This window comes from Chrysemys picta, chromosome 1 (genome assembly GCF_011386835.1).
Source record: "Chrysemys picta bellii isolate R12L10 chromosome 1, ASM1138683v2, whole genome shotgun sequence".
Taxonomy (NCBI): domain Eukaryota; kingdom Metazoa; phylum Chordata; order Testudines; family Emydidae; genus Chrysemys; species Chrysemys picta.
The window spans coordinates 200,410,464-200,416,061 of record NC_088791.1 but is presented as its reverse complement, the minus strand read 5'-3'; the positions used below and the strand labels follow the sequence as shown (position 1 = coordinate 200,416,061).

At 40.4% G+C, this 5,598-nt stretch overlaps 1 long non-coding RNA gene across 3 annotated transcripts in view; it reads right to left on the bottom strand.

The window, feature by feature from the left end:
* The window catches only part of LOC101936647 (uncharacterized), a 182,644-nt gene extending 177,510 nt beyond the window's left edge, over positions 1 to 5,134 (bottom strand). The window contains exons 1-2 of one of the 3 annotated variants that reach the window (XR_010594929.1): positions 4,619 to 5,134; positions 2,768 to 2,874 (exon numbers count right to left, since the gene is read on the bottom strand). This is a non-coding gene — a long non-coding RNA (uncharacterized LOC101936647). The remainder of the gene's footprint in view (positions 1 to 2,767; positions 2,875 to 4,618) is intronic. The other 2 variants (XR_509119.4, XR_010594930.1) reach the window with 2 other exon arrangements.
* Between the last annotated feature and the right edge of the window lie 464 nt (positions 5,135 to 5,598).

Sequence of the window (5,598 nt, the reverse complement as noted above, 5' to 3'; positions counted from 1 at the left end):
CTAGCAACACAAAGAATATAGGATGTTATTGTACAAAACCACAGTACCATAACAGATGACTACATTTATTTCATACTAGCATGATTCCATAGCAGTTGTAATGCTGACTTTAACTATCTTTATGATAGCCATCAAATGATTCATTGTGCAGACACTTATGACAAGAAGAAAGAATGCATGGACAGCAATGAATTTTCAATTAAAAAACACAGTATCATGAAATGGTTCTCCCTGCTACAAAGATATGAGATTTACTGTGCCATTGACACATGATGGATTTATAAGGGTAACTCCAATTAAAGCAAACATTTCTATATATTTTATTATTACCAAGACATTCTGATTTATACCATATCAATCATAAATCTAAGTTAAATTAAGTCTAACACTACAACTGTAGCTTTCAAATGTCAGAACCAAGTTATTCTTTATTAGTTATATTGTATACAACATGAAACAACAAAAGACATGTTGAAGTTTTCATCTGTTTCTCTTGCTTTATAGAGAATGATAAACAATCATGATTACTTTATCTTGCAGTCAGAGGTGTACAGCAAAGGGAATGAAGCCATATACCGATTAACTGATTCATAGTGAAGGCTTTATTCATTTTCATTTCATATCAGCTTGCACTACTTGCCACTATCAAATCCAATTTAGATAGTCCAATGCAGTGCAAATACAGTTGATCCTCACCAATTTGCACTAGTGGCAGACTGACTCATTACAATTTGCTGAATTTTGTGAATTCTCATACACAAAAAGCAATAGTTATATACCACAAAATATACTTTGAGAATTTTACAACTATAGTTTAGTTTAATTATTGATAATAATTCATCGTGTACAGTACTAGGTGCACATAGCATAGCAAAAACTCTGTAATATGAATCTTTAATTACTGCTTCTTACATTATAAATTATGCTTAATTTTTGTGACTACTTACTATCATAGAATAACCTACTAGAATTTTACATTCCTGACATGAATATAAATATATATTTCCATTTTCTCATCTACACAAGTTGGTACCAGATTGAATTAATGATTTCAGCAAAGCACTTAAACATGTGCTTAACATAAAGCCTGCAAGTAGTCCCATTTGCTTTGAAATAGGGCTACTTAAGTACTTAAAGCACTCATGTGCTTACCTGCTTTGCTAAATCAGGATCACAATACTTATTGTTGTGTTGATTTTCATCTTATTTAGCTAATTTCCCTTTTCCTGTAAGCTACAGGTTAAATGCTCCCTTTGGGGTGGAGGTGATTGGCAAACTGCTGACTCAAAAGGTGGCCAGGGTTAGCCTGGCTATCCCATGAAAATAATTGAGAGAACTGGTCTCTGCAGCATAACTCTTCTTAAGTTCTAGGTTTGTTTTAATATTTTTGTGGGGGTTAATTTTTAGTAACTGTGTTAGAACCATGTGTTCTACAGAATTATCACAGGTGTAGGATATTATCAATTACATATATTGCGACAGCACCAAGAAGCCCCACTTACGAAGCAGAATCTGATGGTATTAGGCACTCCACCAACAAAAAGATTGTAAGCTTTTTGAGGTAAGGACAATCGAAAGGCTTCTCTACATGGGAAGTTATACTGGTACAATTATACTAGTACAGTTAAATTACTTTAACTTTCCATGTGGACCTCTTACTCTGGAATAAGACTGGATTATTTCAGTTTAGTTTCAAAGCAACATAAGCTAAACAAAAAGAAGGCCCTCTTAGATGAGAATAAGAGTATCCATGTGGGAGTTCTTTGGGTATAACTAGATTGATATAAATTCACACCTTACATTACAAATTGCCCTAAATAACACATGTTCAAGCCACAGGTCTGTACCTTCTTTCAGCCTCAAAATATTCAGATAATTTGGTCCCAGGGAATAGTTTCTATAGGCATTGAAGACCCAGAGGTAGTCTTGTGGAAAGGATATATGCTTTATTCCATTTTTGTTAACTAACCAGAATTCATTGCTAATTACTCTAATTTCCCCCTTATTACAATACCCAAAAAGATTCCATGCAGCACCTCTACTAGAACTGCTTATTTTTAGATATTTGTTGATTTGGTATTTTATTAGTAACCTTATCATGGAAGATGAGTGATGTTATTTATTATTGAGAACTACATGTATTTTGAATCACGTCATTGATTTTTTTTTATTGAACTGTCATCTGTGTGTATTAATACACATTTTAATTTTATTTTTTAAAATATTAAAATACTATATTTAACTACAAGATTAACACCACTTCTGGACAATCTGAGGACAAACATCTTTGAAGTTCCTCTATCTCACGTCTAAAGCTTTTGACTCTGCACAAACTTTAAAAGTACTACTAAGACTCCTAGAACACCTAGAAATTGAAACTTCCCATTATAACTGAAATTTGTCTATTTTAGTTAAAAGAAGTCATATTTGGTTTAGGAAAAAAGACAGTACGACCAATGTGAGGCCATGTACTTATTTAAGAAATCAAGTTATTTAAAGTACTACCGTGTTCAAATTCTTTATAGCAAAATAAACTGGGGAAAGATGTTGAAATACCCTCTTTTCCTCACAACCACCTCAGATCATTTTTTCTACTTTAGTTATTTCATAAGATTTTTTTTTTTTGCCATCTGGATTAGGATCTTGATTTGAATGCTTCAGATAACTCAAATGAAATTTAGTCCAAAAATATCTAAAGAATCAGTAATATCAGGATACAGTAAATATTCGGAGTATCACAGGCAGTTAGATTAATCACTTCACATACCTGTGGTTTTTCAGGTTCCTGTGATTAGTCATGTGTACACTCTCTTCATTTTCTTATAGAGAATAGTAACTTCTGTCAGTTTTTGTTCTTGGCTTCTACACTGCCACCTGTAGTTATATAGGAGAATTTAGTCATGCCTGTAAAGCCTACCATCACAAAACATTTAATCTCGTTTATTTTACTACACAACCATACTAGTAAAATGTTCTCATCTGTACCAGGACAATTAAAATACTTATATTGTGTTATGTGTAAACTTCTTGGTAAGGAAATAAATGATTCCAACATAATTTAATTCAATGGAATATTTAAAGACTCTAAAAAACTAAAAAACCCAATAACCTTGTATCCCACCATCTACTTCTGTGCTGTTTAATGGATACTTTATAACCCTGAAAGGCAATACTATAACTTTTTCAAGCACAGAGAAATATCTGTACTTCGTTTTCAATTAAATATAAGACTATCCCAACTTCCATTTAAACATCACCATTTTACAAAAATGTACTTTTCATGGATAACTTGGTTACCTGATATAATTTGTAATGATATGCACAAAAAATTAATGTTGACAACATGAAATAATTAGATGTTTATTGAAAATTAAATTATGTTGAACCCCGGAATTTTCTTATTGTATAAAAAAGTTCATTTTAAATGTACTGTAATAAATTAGAAAATAACTTTTACTCCAAAATGCCACATTCTCCAGATTCAAGCATTTACATACCAGTCAAACAAAAATGCAAGCTGGGTATTTAAAGACCTCACAGTCATCTCATATTCGGGGGGAAAGGAATATTTTAACTTGTAAAAGCAAAAGCCTATTTGTATTTAGCATATTTGTTTCATTCAGCAACTGAGTGAGTTTCAAGGGAAAATCATCTTTTGAAAGATCATGGTTTTTTGCATGTGCACACACTCTCTTGGCTCCACTTATTAATTTTTGATATTCTGTCTACAAGTAACTGTAGGACCACTCTCTCTAGTACTTCTCTACCTGGAAAAATGTTATCAAGTCATTAACTATCTGAAACTAAATCATTTCCTCATGCCACTGCGAGCACATGCATGACAACGGCTGTTCTCATATTTAAAATCTGAAATCATAAAAGCTTTTTGTGTTGCATATGATCAAAACATCTATAAAAAAATCACAAACTTGAAGAGAAACATATTTATGCCAAACAGAGATTAAACATGATTTGCCACCAAATTTCTCTAAAGCAAAAAAGTCTGATGGTGCTTTATTGTGTCGTGCAGAGCATAATATGAAAAGCCAGGTAAATCCTTCACTGCACCTAGTTCTGCCTCCCTTGAAGTTACTAGCCAAAATTTCACCTCAAAGGGAATTGCGTTTTCCACATTGCTCACTAAAAACGCCAATCGTTCTCCTGTCAAAACGTACACATGCAGCCACCTTCGGCACCCTCATTGCACAGCTTGGCTATTATCAATTCCTTAATACAAGTAACTAAATGACAAGTAAGCAATGCAAGGAAACTACTCCAATATATATATAACTCCCCACACCCGCACACACGCGCGCGCGCACGTTGTCTGAAAGGCACATACATATGGGATGAATCTGAAGATCTAAAAAAGATTAAACTGAAATTCCGAGATGATGCGTCTCTCTGTCACACACCCCCCTATTTCCAGCTGGGAACAGACACGTTCAGCACTAGGTGACCCTGTGTCTGAGCCCCCCCGGGAGAAAGGGGAGGGTCACGCGTGCAACCAGAGACCCGCCAAAGGGCTGGGGGACGCTGGAGCCACGCGGCTGCCCTGCAGCAGCCGGCGCGCCCCAGGGCAGGGGCTGGCCGTGCGGCGGCCGCGGGCGCTGCCCACCTGCGCACGCCCGGGCTCCTCTTTGCCTCCCGGTGCCGCAGGATGAAGCGGCGGCGGCTCCTTGCAGCGCGGGCTCCCTGCTGCCGCCGCTGCCTTTCCTCCTCCCCGCGCCACACAGCCGGGGGAGCAGCTCGCTCCGGGGGCCGCGGCTCCACCCTCCGGCCGCTTGGGATTCCTAGGGAGGGAGGGACGGCGGCGGCTCTGCCCCTAGCCCGGCTCGCTGGCACGTTCTCCCGCGGCTGCTGCCCGGCTCCGCTCCCCGGCAGCGGCGGCGGAGCCCCAGCGACTCTATAGCGAGCAGCACCTACCCGCCTGCTCCTCCCCCACCTCCTCTTCCTCTCGCTGCCCTCCCCCTCCCCTGCATCACATGGCCCAGTCCCTGCCGGCGCCTCCGCCGCGGCTTGGGGCGCAGCCCGCTCGCCAGCCCGGCTGCTACTGCCGCCTGCACGCGGCGTGGCCGCCCCCGCCGCCCAACCTGCCACACACAGGGTCACCTGACTCACTGCTGCGCGCCTCTTCCCCTTCCTCCCCCGCCGCCCGCGCCCTCCGGCCAGCCCACCTGCCCGCGCCCCCGGCCCGTGCCAACGCAGCCACCCACAGCCCTGCTGCGGGGAGACTCACCCCCCCCCCCGAAACACTTTTCTCGCAACACAGCTACTGCACCCCCCGCAAAGGGGCGCTGAGAGCAGCAGAGATTGCCCCTGCCAAAGCAGAGGAAGTTGAGCTCTGTGTGCTCCCCAGTACACGTCTCTGCCTGTGGGTACTGGTGTCTTTTCACTGACCAGGCAGAAGATAAGTGGTCGTTGGCTCCCAGTTTCTGTTTGCCAGCAGCACGGCCACTCTCCGGCTCGATAGGCAAGGCAAACGAATCCAAAAGATGAAATAAGTTAAATGTATATATTAACTACCCATCTTTCCTTCCTCAGAGATCTTTATATCATTAAAGCAACAACGAAAACCCGACAGGAACCGCTGTGTTT